Source organism: Dendropsophus ebraccatus, chromosome 8 (assembly GCF_027789765.1).
Source record: "Dendropsophus ebraccatus isolate aDenEbr1 chromosome 8, aDenEbr1.pat, whole genome shotgun sequence".
Classification (NCBI taxonomy): domain Eukaryota; kingdom Metazoa; phylum Chordata; class Amphibia; order Anura; family Hylidae; genus Dendropsophus; species Dendropsophus ebraccatus.
In genome coordinates, this window is record NC_091461.1 from 32539967 (window position 1) to 32553671 (window position 13705).

Consider the following 13705-nt stretch of genomic DNA (forward strand, 5'->3'; position numbering starts at 1 on the left):
ACACTGACTGTCCCGAGCCTCGGCAGCAGTACATGTAGCAGGGCACAGTCAGTATGTCCCTATTTCCATGGGGCGATTGGGTGCCATATACTGCATATACAAAAGTATGGATTGTTTGTGTGGCTCTCTGCTTCCATCATTTGTTGCTTCCATCTTAGTATAGCCTCAATGAAGAGCAGACTGATAAGATAGCAGATTATCTATAAGCACTTAAGTATACAACATAGCATCATATTGTGATACTCACGGTTGGTAAAGTATATTGAACTTATTCAGCTCATGGTCTGACATGTTCTGAAAAATAATAAAAATTGTTAGTTGGATATGGCAACATTACCAGCCTACAAATCTTAGTACTGTACGTTCCTTCTTTTAAAGAAGCTTTAAAGATGACATATGCTGGCAGAGAGTATAGGACACTACCATCCTGATTTAATCTATTCTACACCTCACCTAGGATGAGAAAGAAATAGCTGTTTTCTTCCAGAAACCCGGCCGGCATCACTAGCGGCCACGCAAAAAAATGACATGTCAGTTTTCTGCGGCCGCTATTCATTGAATAGCGGCTGCAGAGATCCTGCCAGTTCACACAATGGAGAATGGAGGAATTAGCTGTAATCTGTGGCATAACCTGGCAGTAATTTTTTTTTTCACTGCAGCGCCACCACAGGGGAAATGAAGCATTACACAGTGTCTATGCAAACCTATAGATTGTCTGCAGTGTAGAACAGAGCAAGACCTCAAGACTAACAGACGGGTTTCTAAACTCTATAACCCTTTCAATTGGCTTTTACCATCTACTATCTATCTACTATCCGTATCTATTATTTACCAGCGTATTGTCCCTTGAAGTAATGTAAGCAAGCAGATGGCAAGTAAATATAGGTCCTCTAAGAACATTTTGAACATGTTGATGTTGTTTTACACCACAGGCAGGTTACACATAGCAGATGGATAACAAAACATATACAGTACTGTACTGCGCGCACAAACTGCAAATGAAGTGTTGTTTTTTTTTTTTTTTACATAAAACTTAAAGTACTCCACAACTTCTGTGTTCAGACTCGTACATGGGGATTTAGCTTTATGGTGTGCAGAGGTAGCGGTTACCCCCGATTCTTTGTACCTGCCACATATAAAGACATCAGTATTATACATGGAGGAGCCTACTACAGATTTTACATTGGAGCCCAGAAGCTGCACCTCTATATGCATTGCAGAATTGTTTCCATTTACATTTATGGAAGGTATAGGCAAGTATTAAGTCACATGACACAGTGGTCTTGTTCAGTGTGACATGTAAGAATGAGGAAAAAGAAATCCTAGAATGCAGTTATAAGCAGGAAAGTGTTGATTCACCATGTATTTAAGGAACTGCATATATTCCTTAAAGACATGTGAAATGTTTTGATCATTTGGGGGGCTGGGTGTTCAGTCCCCAGCCAGTTATTAGAGCAGAAAGAGAAGCACATAACTGAGCGCTTCTTTCCCCATCTCGATGTGCTCCCTGCAGGGGATGATCTCCATTGTAAGTCTATGGAGCCAGGGGAAGAAGCACTCACTCACATACTTCTCCTGGCTCTATCTAATAATCAGAGGGGATCGGAACATCCAGACCCCGACCAGTCAAAATGTATGTCTGCGTGACAGGTCTAAGGGTCACTTTTTTGAAGTTCCCAGTTTACAATATTGGAAGACTGGAGGACAACTATGTGGGATTGCCTATAGCACTGCTCCCCAACCCGTGGTCCTCCAGCTGCTCCATAACCACAGCTCCCATCATGCCTGATTGTTAAAGGCTGTTCATGATGGGAATTGTAGTTATGCAATAGACTGAAAGCCACAGGTTGGGGAATATGGGTCCACAGGTCCAGCATCCCATTTCAGCTTTTGGGGCAGCTGATGAGATGCTTGGGGCAACATTTCAAGCTTGATGCATCCAGGATTCCCATCTGTCAGAAAAATACCACTTGGTCCATCTAGTCTGCCCTTTTAGTATTTCCATCCTTATTATCTTAGGATAGATATATGTGTATCCCAGGCAGGTTTACATTCAGTTACTGTAGATTTACCAACCATCTTTGCTGGAACTTTGTTCTAAGTATCTACTACTTCTCCAGTAAAGTAATATTTTCTCATGTTGCTTCTCATCTTTCCCCCAACTAACCTCTCACTGTGTCCTCTTCTTCTTCAGTTTAGTTTTTTCTATTAAAAACACTTCCCTCCTGAGCCTTATTTAGTTCTTTAACATATATAAAGGATTGCATTATGTCCCTCATTTCCTCCAGACTATACAGATTCAAATCCTTAAAGCGTAACTATCATGTTTTTTTTTTATTGCAGAAATCAGTAGTATAAGCGATTTTAAGAAACTCTGTAATAGGTTTCATCAGCCAAAAAAGCCTCCTTCTGTACTCAAGAAGCAATCTCCCTGCCTCCCCCCCCCTGACTTCTTATCTGTGCATTATCAGGCAAATCCGTCTTCATTACAGAGAAGCCAGTGAAGACGGGCTCTGCTCTCTCCATTGTAAGCCTATGAAGGGGGGAGGGGCTGGGGGAGATGAGGGAGCAGGAAGAGGTGACATGAAGGTCAGCTGTTTGTAGACTCTCTGGGCACCTAAAACGCTAAATTCAGGTGTCAGAAAGGTCAGTGCTTATCTATGAACTTACTGAGAGAAGATTGCAGGGTGTTGTGCTGTGCAGGACTGCTCCGTGCTCAGTCACTCCTAACAGCCCCTCCCCTCTCCATAGCCACATAATGGAGACAGAAATCCTGCTTCATTTGATGTGAGGGGGGAGGCTGGGAGATTGCTTTTTCACTACAGAAGGAAACTCTTTTAGTACATAAAACCTATTACAGAGTTTCTTAAAATCGCTTGTACTGCTGATATTTAATGTTTTCAGAAAAATGACCCTGAAATGACAGTTACGCTTTAAGTCTTTCCTGATAAGTTCAATACTTGACACCCTCCACCATTTTTGTAGCCCGCCTTTGGACCCGTTCTATTTTATCAATATCATTTTGTAGATGAGGTCTCCAGAACTGGACACAGTATTCCAGATGTGATGTCACTAGAGCTCTATACAGCGGAATCACAATCTCCCTCTTCCTATTGGTTATTCCTCTAGCTATACAGCCCAGAATACCGTTATATATATACAGCCCAGCATACCATTATATATACACTGCAAGTTACCACTTAATTTCTAATCAGCCAATCACATGGCGGCAACTCAGTGCATTTAGGCATGTAGACATGGTCAAGACAATCTCCTGCAGTTCAAACCGAGCATCAGTATGGGGAAGAAAGGGGATTTGAGTGCCTTTGAACGTGGCATGGTTGTTGGTGCCAGAAGGGCTGGTCTGAGTATTTCAGAAACTGCTGATCTACTGGGATTTTCACACACAACCATCTCTAGGGTTTACAGAGAATGGTCCGAAAAAGAAAAAACATCCAGTGAGCGGCAGTTCTGTGGGCGGAAATGCCTTGTTGATGCCAGAGGTCAGAGGAGAATGGGCAGACTGGTTCGAGCTGATAGAAAGGCAACAGTGACTGAAATAGCCAACCGTTACAACCAAGGTAGGCAGAAGAGCATCTCTGAACGCACAGTACGTTGAACTTTGAGGCAGATGGGCTACAGCAGCAGAAGACCACCCGTTACTAGCATGGTGTACCTAATAAAGTGGCCGGTGAGTGTATATATATATATATATATATATATATATATATATATATATATATATACAGCCCAGCATACCATTATATATACAGCCCAGCATACCATTATATATATATATATATATATATATATATATATATATATATATACAGCCCAGCATATCGTATATATACAGCCCAGCATACGATTATATATACAGCCCAGCATACCATTATATATATATATATACAGCCCAGCATACCATTATATTTACAGCCCAGCATACCATTATATTTACAGCCCAGGATACCATTTGCTTTCCCCACCGCCTGGCTGCACTGGTGACTCATTTTAGGGCTGTTATAAATCACTCCCCCTAAATCCTTCTCTTCTGAAGTCTTTGCTAACACAGAACTGCTGATATGATACTCGGATAGAGGATTCCTCCTCCCCAAGTTCATTATTTTACATTGGGAAACACTGACTGGCAGTTTTCATTGTTTTGATCACTCATCTAGTAAAGCTAAATAATTTCTTATCATAAACTTCTCTGCAGCTTAAGGTTTCCTGTTATAGACTTCCATATCATCCATGTGCTGGCCGCTGAAACTTTAGAACATTACAGTCTGTAATAAAATTGAACTATGAACGGGGAATTTCAGTTTTGTGATGTAATTTTATGGCAACACAGACGCTTGAAATCTCAGCAATGTTTTTACATAATAGGAAGGAAATTGTAAGTACTAATGTCATGTAAGTTTACAGTAGCAGCTGCTTGCCCCAGGGAGGAGATGCTCAAGGCTTCTCATACCACACTACAAATGCTTCAATGATTATATCCAAAGAACAACAGATGGGAAACAAACTTTAATTAATCTCAGGTGGCTTTTTTATGTTTGTTAACAAAGATGTAAAAACTCCGATCGACAGCTAAAGTAAATCTCACAATGGCGGATGGAAGGCCCGATCCTTCCCCAGGTCTGACAGCTGTAATTTAGGTTTATATAATGTTTAGCGTACATTGTGACAAGTCAGCAGTTTTGAAATGACACGATGAAGGGTTTTTTTTTCTTTTCTAGATTTTGCACATTAATTGTGCGGCTTTCCAACGTAATTGAAGGTTTTGGAGGTTGTATAATTACATTGCCGGCTGCAAATATCAGACTGTCAGAAATGAAATACGATTAAAAATTACAGCTCCGCCGTTCCTTCTTTACTTGTCTCAGTGCTTTCTAATAAACCGGCAATGTGTCCCCTGCAGAGACTGATTAGAGCCAAAGTATCTTCCACTTAGTGGAGGATAGACACATGTAGCGGAGATTCTGAACTGTTCCTCCACCCAAATCTATAGCAGTGAATTTCTAATAAATTGTGGAATTTAAGAAAAAAAAAAGAAGAAAGAAATCCATGAGGGGAGTACTTATCAGCTATATTACATCATAGACATAGATATGTAGGACATACAGCAGCTGATAAGTACTGGAAGACTTAAGATTTTGTAACAGAAGTAAATTACTAATCTCTGGCACTTTTTGGTACCAGTTGATTTGAAAGAAAAAAAAAATCACTGGAGTTGCCCTATAAGGGTGGGTTCACACTGAGGATTTCAGTGTGAACAGAATTCGGAATTCCGCCCGTAAAGAATGAACATTGTGAATGTACATTGGCTTTAATGGGCTTTCCGCTTATTTGTTCACACAGCAGAATTTCCGCACTGAAAATTCCGCTGCGGATCCGCTTTCCGCCTGAAGAATCTTTGGGCGGATTCCACTAGAGGAATCCTGTAGGAGTCAATAGGGCTTTAATTCTGCTTGAAATTCTGCTCGAATTCCGCTTACATTCCTCTTGAATTCCGCTCAAATTCCACTAAAATTCTGCTCCTATTCTGCCAGAGCTGAATAGGCGAGGAATTTCAAGCAGAAAACTTTCCTCTATCAGGCTATGTGCACACTGAGCAATTCTCGAATTTTAGCTGAAAGTTTTCAGGCAGAATTCAAGCAGAATTTAAGCCCCCCATTGACTACTATAGGATTCCTCTAGCAGATCTACAGCAGAAAATTCTGCTTGGAAATTCTGCAGTGTGAACAACAGAGCAGAAAACCCATTGAGCACAATGGGACTTTGCTCTGTACATTTTTTACGGGTGGAATTTCAAGCTGAATTTCAAGCTGAATTTCAAGCTGAATTTCAAGCTGAATTCCTCGCCTTTTCCTCAGTGTGCACATACCCTCACAGCACAATAATAAGGGGGAATTGAGTGCTGACTAGAGATGAGTCCATCCGAACCCGAGCGTTCGGCATTTGATTAGCTGGGGCTGCTGAACTTGGATAAAGCTCTAAGGTTGTCTGGAAAACATGGATACAGCCAATGACTATATCCATGATTTCCACATAGCCTTAGGGCTTTATCCAACTTCAGCAGCCACCGCTAATCAAATGCCGAAGGTTCGGGTTCGGATCAACTCGAGCATGCTCCAGGTTCGCTCATCTCTAGTGCCGACCTGTCAGCTCATCACTTGCCTCCCTCTCAATCCCTGCTTGCTGCCTGTTCTATTACACACACAGACAGTGAGTGGGGAGCAGTGGGAGGGGCAGCCTGGGCGATCTTTAGCTCATTTGGGCTGCCACCACTCCTAGTACACGGAACGACAGACAGCAAACCGTCAATGACATGATCAGGATTAGGCTGGCGTCCACCGTATGTCTTTGCAATCCATTTTTTCCATCCATTTTTGAAAAAAAAAAACGGATAGAAAAAACGGATGCATTTGTGTGCATCTGTTTTTATCTATTTTTCCACTGCCTTCCATTATAAAAAAAAAAAACGATCGAAACACAGTACACACAAGTACACAAAAGTAAGGTCAGCTACGTTTTTGTGTCTGTAAAAAAACGGATGTGTTTTGATCTATTTTTTTTTTGTAATGGAAGTCAATTGAAAAACGGATCACAACGGACACACATGCATCAGTTTTTTTTTAAAAAAGGTATGACTTTCTGTTATCAGCTTCTTTTTAGGGGCCCTTCTAACCATCGGGGATTGTCTATACCTGAGATCCCCTTTACCTTTTTTCAATTTATACAACTTCCTTGAATACTAATAAAAAAACTCCAGCAGGTTAAATACACAGTGGCTTTCACATTGACCCAGAGGTCATGGTAAAACTCCAGCCAGCCAGTCATATGTAAAGTGATGATAGTGAAGCTACTTGTGATTTTTGATATACTACAACCATAAAGTTCTTGGATTTAGCTGCATCTCATGATGGAAGTTGCGCTGTTGCATAGTTGTAGCTTATAGCTTATTTATTATTGGTTGTATGTAATGATTTTACATTGCTTAGTACAGTATTAGGCCTTCAGATGCTCCTGCTGAACTGCTCCACCAAATGCTGCACACTGCTGACATCTAGTGGTTGAAGAAAGATATGACCGTTCATTGAAGGACTATGCTGTCAAGTATGTAAGTAGATATTGTTTTGCTCCTACTTGTACTGGCAGGACTCGCATTCTCAGGATTAAGCTGATTTAACAATGAGTTCCCTATCACTTAGTGAAGCCAAATCTACTTAAAACCTGATAATTCAGGTGTAACACTGCCGTCGCTATCCTCTTTATGCCAGTATGTGATATTTACAGAGTTCGACCATTACTCTGATTTTGTAAAAAAAAAGAAAAATAATAATAAATAATAAAATAATTTTTTTTTCTATAATAATTTTTTAAAAATACTAATAAAAGCCAAAATGATGCCATTAAATCATACACTTTGTTTAGCAAAACTGAGTCCCCATGTAAGTTTAAGGTTTTGGAATAAGGATAGAAAAAAACCCCAAGATGAATTACTAGGTTCACAAGGCCACATCGTATAGAATGAAAGAATGCATTGTTTCTGTTATAAGAACAGTTTTAGCACCATCGGCCAGAGGAACAGTTTGCTTCTCTCTGCCCACTGTTCTTTACCGAGGATTATTGTCTTGTTCTTTGGCTTCATGGAGGGATCCAGCTATGCAAATATCTCCTGTTTTAGTTTTAGTTTTTTTTTTATATTTGGCAGTGTAACAGCTATGTCATGTTCAGCATCTGGTTCTCGCTCTGACTATAAGGACATTCCTGCATATTAGGTAAACGTGACTTGAAAGGACATTTTATCTGTACTCGGTGCCCCCATAACATCACCATCTGTTGTCTGCTCACTCTATGTACCAGACCTGCCAGCCGGCAATCCTTCTCTGCTGAGAGCTGAACTGTATTCCCAAATCACCCTTACACTTAGATAAAAGTTACATGTGAGCACCAGTCTACATACTCATCTACTACACCTTACTCATTACTTGTAGTGCTCTTATACCTACAGGAAACCCCTGGTCTGTTGTCAGATAAATCAAAATGTAAATTGTTTTGGAAATTAACGGAGGAGAGGGAACATTCAGCGTGTTATCAGCTCACAGTTCAGTCTCTGGTGGTATGGGGTTGCATTAGTGCCTATGTCATTGGCAGCTTAGACATCTAGAAAGACAGTATCAACACTAAATAGTATATAGAGATTCTAGAACAACATATATTCCCACCAGGTGTCTCAGGAAAGGCATTGCATCAGCGAGACAATGCTAAACCACATATGGCATCCATCAGCACACCAAGGCTTTGCAGAAAAAGAGTCTAGGTGCGGAACTGGCCTGACTACAGTGAAGACCTTTTCACCAACAGAAAACATTTGGCATCAGCAACTAGAAACCTATCAGACAAGAATGTGCGGTGACCGAGGGTTTGCTAGGTACTGTAGGTGGATCTTGCAAGGGCAGGTATTGAAGTACCGCTAAGCACTTGTCACAGGGCCTAGGTGGTATATGCCCTCTCTAGGTCCCAAACACTGACTTTTTAAAGGGGTTATCCAGCGCTACAAAAACATGGTCACTTTCCCCCCCTCTCTTGTCTGTAGTTCAGATGTGGTTTGCAATAAAGCTCCATTTACTTCAATGGAACTGAGTTTGAAACCTCACCCAATCTGGAGAGAAGAGAGGGGGGAAAGTGGCCATGTTTTTGTAGCGCTGGATAACCCCTGTAAAGGTTGCAGATGAGCTACTGAGTCCAGATTAACTTAAAGTGATACTGTCACCCCCCCCCCCCCCTACTCTATGTGCGGTTCTCCGCACTATCCACAAGCTTAGATACTGCACATTCGATATATACCTGTATAACACTTGTCTCTAAAATCTCTTCATTTCATCGGTGGACAGGGTCACCTAGGTGGGGCTTTACGAAAGTTAGGCACTCTGCCCATCTGGGAAATGAAACCCAACTGCTGTGAAGCCCCCGCCTAAGTGACCATGTTCACCGTTAAAAGAAAGCAATTTTAGAACAGAAAGAAGACACAGACAAGTGTTATACAGGTATATATTGAATGTGCGCCATCTAAGCTTGTGGCTGGTGCGGAGAACCGCACATAGAGTAAGCAGGGACGTATTTACCACTAGGCACCTGTGGTCCGGTGCCTAGGGCAGCACCTTGCAGGGGGGCAGCACCAAGGAGCAGGGGTAATAAAAAAACTTTTTTTTTGGTTTTTATTTTTTTTGTCTCCCACCTCCTGTTCAGACTTGCCAGTAAATCTGGTGTCTTTTCAAAAGGGGGTGGGGGTTTGGGGTATGGTGGCATTGGTCAGGTCTGGTGTGGCGATGTTAAATATGACGCCTGGAGCTATCACCTACCAATCTACCAATCCTGTGGTGAAATTTGTTGATGTTTTTAGCAGTTAAAAACAATGAAAAACCTGATTCAGACAATATTTCTACATGTAGAGAAATGCAGGTGGCCAAAACCATGCTCCCATTTCTTTATGATACTAACTGGTATGTGAAGATGAGGCGCCTACATGTTTAGTGCCTAGGGCAGCAGCAGCTACTAATACGGCCCTGAGAACAAGGGGGTGACAATATCACTTTATCCACTTGAATGCTTTACTTAACAGTTCTTAAAGTGACAGTACAAGGTTACTTGTTAAGAGCAAGGTTGAATACGGCAGCTTGTGCTTGAATATGATTGTCACTTGGGAAACTTGAGAATAGTTTTGGATATAAAATGGCAGAACAAGGAACATGGGCCCTTGGCTTGTGCAATCAGAAGGGGCCAATCCTTTAAGATTAATCAAGTCGATCGAGCAGTATCAAAGGGTACTTCGGCTTTAAGTGCACTTAACCAACAAGTAGGGACGATTCTGGTCAGCTGAAGTACTTCCTGAGAAAATATACTTGTAGAGAACTTCAGTCACCCTAGATGTAGACAGGCAGTGGAACCCTTTAATGGTAGTTACCCCTCTTTAGGGTTTTAGCAGGCCATAATCTGTTGAGGACACTTATAGAAGGATTAATTCTTTGCAGGAGCAGGCACCTGACCAGGCAAGGCCCCTGAAAAGATCCCTCTCTGGTGCAGTCTAGTCAGGAATCGTTTCAAAATTTGGTTACTGCAAAACTTGTAACCTTGGCAAAGTGAATCTATGCATACCTGTCCATGCTCCCCCAGTGTCCTCTTCCATGTTTTCAGCCACACTCACTGACTGAGGGACAGCACCACGGCCAGCGATTGGGTTTGTTCGAAACACAAGAGTGACAGCCCACTCAGCCACTGGCTGCGGCCCTGTCTAATCTAAGTGATTTGTGTTTGACTGAGCAGAGAGTGACAGCCCAATTACTAACTGAGAAGGGCTTTTGCCCCGGCCTGTGATTGGCTGAGTGGGCTGTCAATCTTGTGTCTCGAACAAACCCAATCACTGTCTGCTGTGCTGGCCCTTCACAGTTAAAAGAAGAGGAGATGCTGCACAATGGTTGGCACGGCCCATGTCCCAAATCTTTTGAGATGCAATGCTGCCATCAGGTTCTAAACTAGTTATTTTGACATGTTAAAATATGATATGGGGGTGTATAATTGTAGTTTTCTAATAGAAGGGGGCTAGATAGCTTAAAGGAGAAGACCGGCCATTTTAAAATCCTGCAGCCGACAGGGAGGAATTTGATAACTAGTAGGAACTTACGTCTCCTCGTGCCCCACGCTTGTTTTGGGATCTCGGGTGCTGCACACGTCACAACCCAGCTGATGGACTTGGCACTCAGCCAGTCACTGACCGGGGAGGGATCCCGCTCTAGTCACTGATTGGCTTAGCGGCCAGTCCGTCGGCTAAGATAGGCATTTTCTCCCAAGTCTGAACCGCGGCGGTCCCAGGTGCCGCTTGTAGCCCGGGACCGCGGGTATTAGCGGGCACGGTCCGATCGCTGTGCCCGCTAATATAGTAATCGAATGCAGCTGTCAAAGTTGACAGCTGCATCCGATTACCGTTTGCAGCGTCATCCCTGGTGTCTAGTGGGGAGATCGCTCCCCCGGGACGTGATCCCCGTGTCTGTGCCGGCCCGGTGTCAGCGCCGTAATGGCGCTGATCTCGGCTTGTCACTCGTTTACTTCCGGCTGCAGCAGCTGGAAGTAAACGAGTGCCTATCTCATGGATCTCTGCAGCATATCTATGCTGCAGAGATCTCTATGAGAGATAAGTGCACTTATACTAGAAGTCCCCTAGGGGGAATAACCCTAACCCCAGGGGGAATAACCCTAACCCCTAGGGGGGCTTCTAGTATAAATGTAAAAGTTAAAAAAAAAGTTGTATTATTAAGAAAAAGCCCCCTCCCCTAATAAAAGTCAGAATCACCCCCCTTTTCCCAGGTTATTAACCCATAGCTGCACCAGGACGTTACTGAACGTCCTCCCGCTGCTATGGGGGCGACCCCCCTCTGAACTGCCGCAATCCCGGGTGCCGCACGTAGCCTGGGATCGCGGCTATTAGTGGGCACGGTCCGATCACCGTGCCCGCTAATTAAGTACTTAGAAGCAGCTGTCAAAGTTGACAGCTGCTTCTAAATACTTGCTCATATCCATCCCTGGTGGTCTAGTGGGGGGATCGCCCCCCTGCGGCGCGATTGCGGGGGGGCGATCCCCGCAAACATCCCGGGCCGGGGTCTGCGCCGTAATGGCGCTGATCCCGGCTCGGCATTCTATTGCTTTTGGCTGCAGCAGCCAAAAGTAATAGAACACCGATCTCATGGATTCATAACTATACTGCATGGATCTCTATGAGAGATCAGAGTGCATATACTAGAAGTCCCCCAGGGGGGCTTCTAGTATATGTGTAAAGTAAAAGAAAAATGTATTTTTAATAACACAAAATCCCCTCCCCTAATAAAAGTCTGAATCACCCCCCTTTCCCCATTTTATAAATAAAAATAAATAAATAAATTAATAAACAAACATGTTTGCTATCGCCGCATGCGTAATCGCCCGAACTATTAATAAATCACATTCCTGATCTCACACGGTAAACGGCGTCAGCGCAAAAAAAATCCCAAAGTGCAAAATTGCGCATTTTTGGTCGCATCAAATCCAGAATAATTGTAATAAAAAGCGATCAAAAAGTCGTATATGCGCAATCAAGGTACCGATAGAAAGATGACATCATGGCGCAAAAAATGACACCTCACACAGACCCATAGACCAAAGGATAAAAGCGCTATAAGCCTGGGAATGGAGCGATTTTAAGGAACATATATTTTCTTTAAAAGGTTTTAATTTTTTACAAGCCATCAAATCAAATAAAAGTTATACATGTTACATATCGTTGTAATCGTAACAACTTGAGGAACATATATAACGAGTCAGTTTTACCCCAGGGCAAACGGAGTAAAAACAACCCCCCCCCCCAAATAAAAAAACAAACATTTTTTTTTTTCAATTTCACCACACATATAATTTTTTTCTGGTTTCCCGGCACATTTTAGGCAAAAATTACATCTGCCATAGCAAAGTACAATTAGTTGCGCAAAAAATAAGGGCTCATTTGGGTCTCTAGGTGGAAAAATGCAGGCACTATGGCCTTATATACACGAGGAGGGAAAAACGAAAACGCAAAAATGAAAACTGGCTGTGTCCCCTAAGGGTTAATAAAAGTAAATAGATAAATAAACATGTTTGCTATTGCCGCATGTGTAATCACCCGAACTATTAATTAATCACATTCCTGATCTCACACGGTAAACGGCGTAAGCGCAAAATAATCCCAAAATTGCGCATTTTTGGTCGCATCAAATCCAGAAAAATGTTAATAAAAAGCGATCAAAAAGTCGTATATGCGCAATCAAGGTACCGATAGAAAGTAAACATCATGGCGCAAAAAATGACACATCATACAGCCCCATAGACCAAAGGATAAAAGCGCTATAAGCCTGGGAATAGAGCGATTTTAAGGAACGTATATTTGTAAACAATGGTTTTAATGTTTTACAGGCCATCAGATACAATAAAAGTTATACATGTTATATATCGTTTTAATCGTAACGACTTGAGGAACATATATAACAAGTCAGTTTTACCCCAGGGCGAACGCTGTAAAAACACATCCACTAAGTACACAAAATGTGGGGGTATTTTTTCAATTTCACCACACATTGAATTTTTTTTCTGGTTTCGCTGTGTACTTTATGCAAAAATTCAGCCCGTCATTGCAAAGTACAATTAGTGGCGCAAAAAATAAGGGCTCATGTGGGTTTCTAGGTGAAAAAATGCAAGTGCTATGGCCTGTTATGCACAAGGACGAAAAATTAAAACGCAAAAATCAAAATTGCCCCGGTCCTTAAGGGGTTAAGAAACTTTGTAATTGGGCTTATTAGGCAAATATGCCATTATCTGCATTCAAAAAGACTTTCCCCAGCCCCCCCCCCCCCCCACTCCTCTCTCTCATTCACTGCTCATTATCAGGAAATCATGTTGCATCAGACATGCCCTGTTTGTTCTATGGAGAGGGGAGGGGGGAGATTAGTCACTAGCAGAGAGCAGAGAACAAAGGATTACACAGCAGGAGTTTGTGAAAGCCTCTGTTCAGAGGTTAGAGAGGTCAGCGCTGACTTAAGAGAAGATAGCTCAGTAATGCAGCTGTAAATTAACTCTTTGTTGTCTTGTTTTGGTGCTTCATCTCCCTCTACCCCTCCCCTCTCCATAGAGAACAATGAAG

General features: G+C 42.3%; 1 protein-coding gene and 1 long non-coding RNA gene across 3 annotated transcripts in view; one reads left to right on the forward strand and one right to left on the reverse strand.

The window, feature by feature from the left end:
• DNTT (DNA nucleotidylexotransferase) overlaps window positions 1-13705 on the forward strand; it is a 335507-nt gene that overhangs the window by 46737 nt on the left and 275065 nt on the right. The window lies entirely within an intron of this gene.
• The window catches only part of LOC138799231 (uncharacterized), a 61336-nt gene continuing 47877 nt past the window's right edge, over window positions 247-13705 (reverse strand). Inside the window, exon 3 of the long non-coding RNA XR_011364230.1 lies at window positions 247-294. This is a non-coding gene — a long non-coding RNA (uncharacterized lncRNA). The remainder of the gene's footprint in view (window positions 295-13705) is intronic.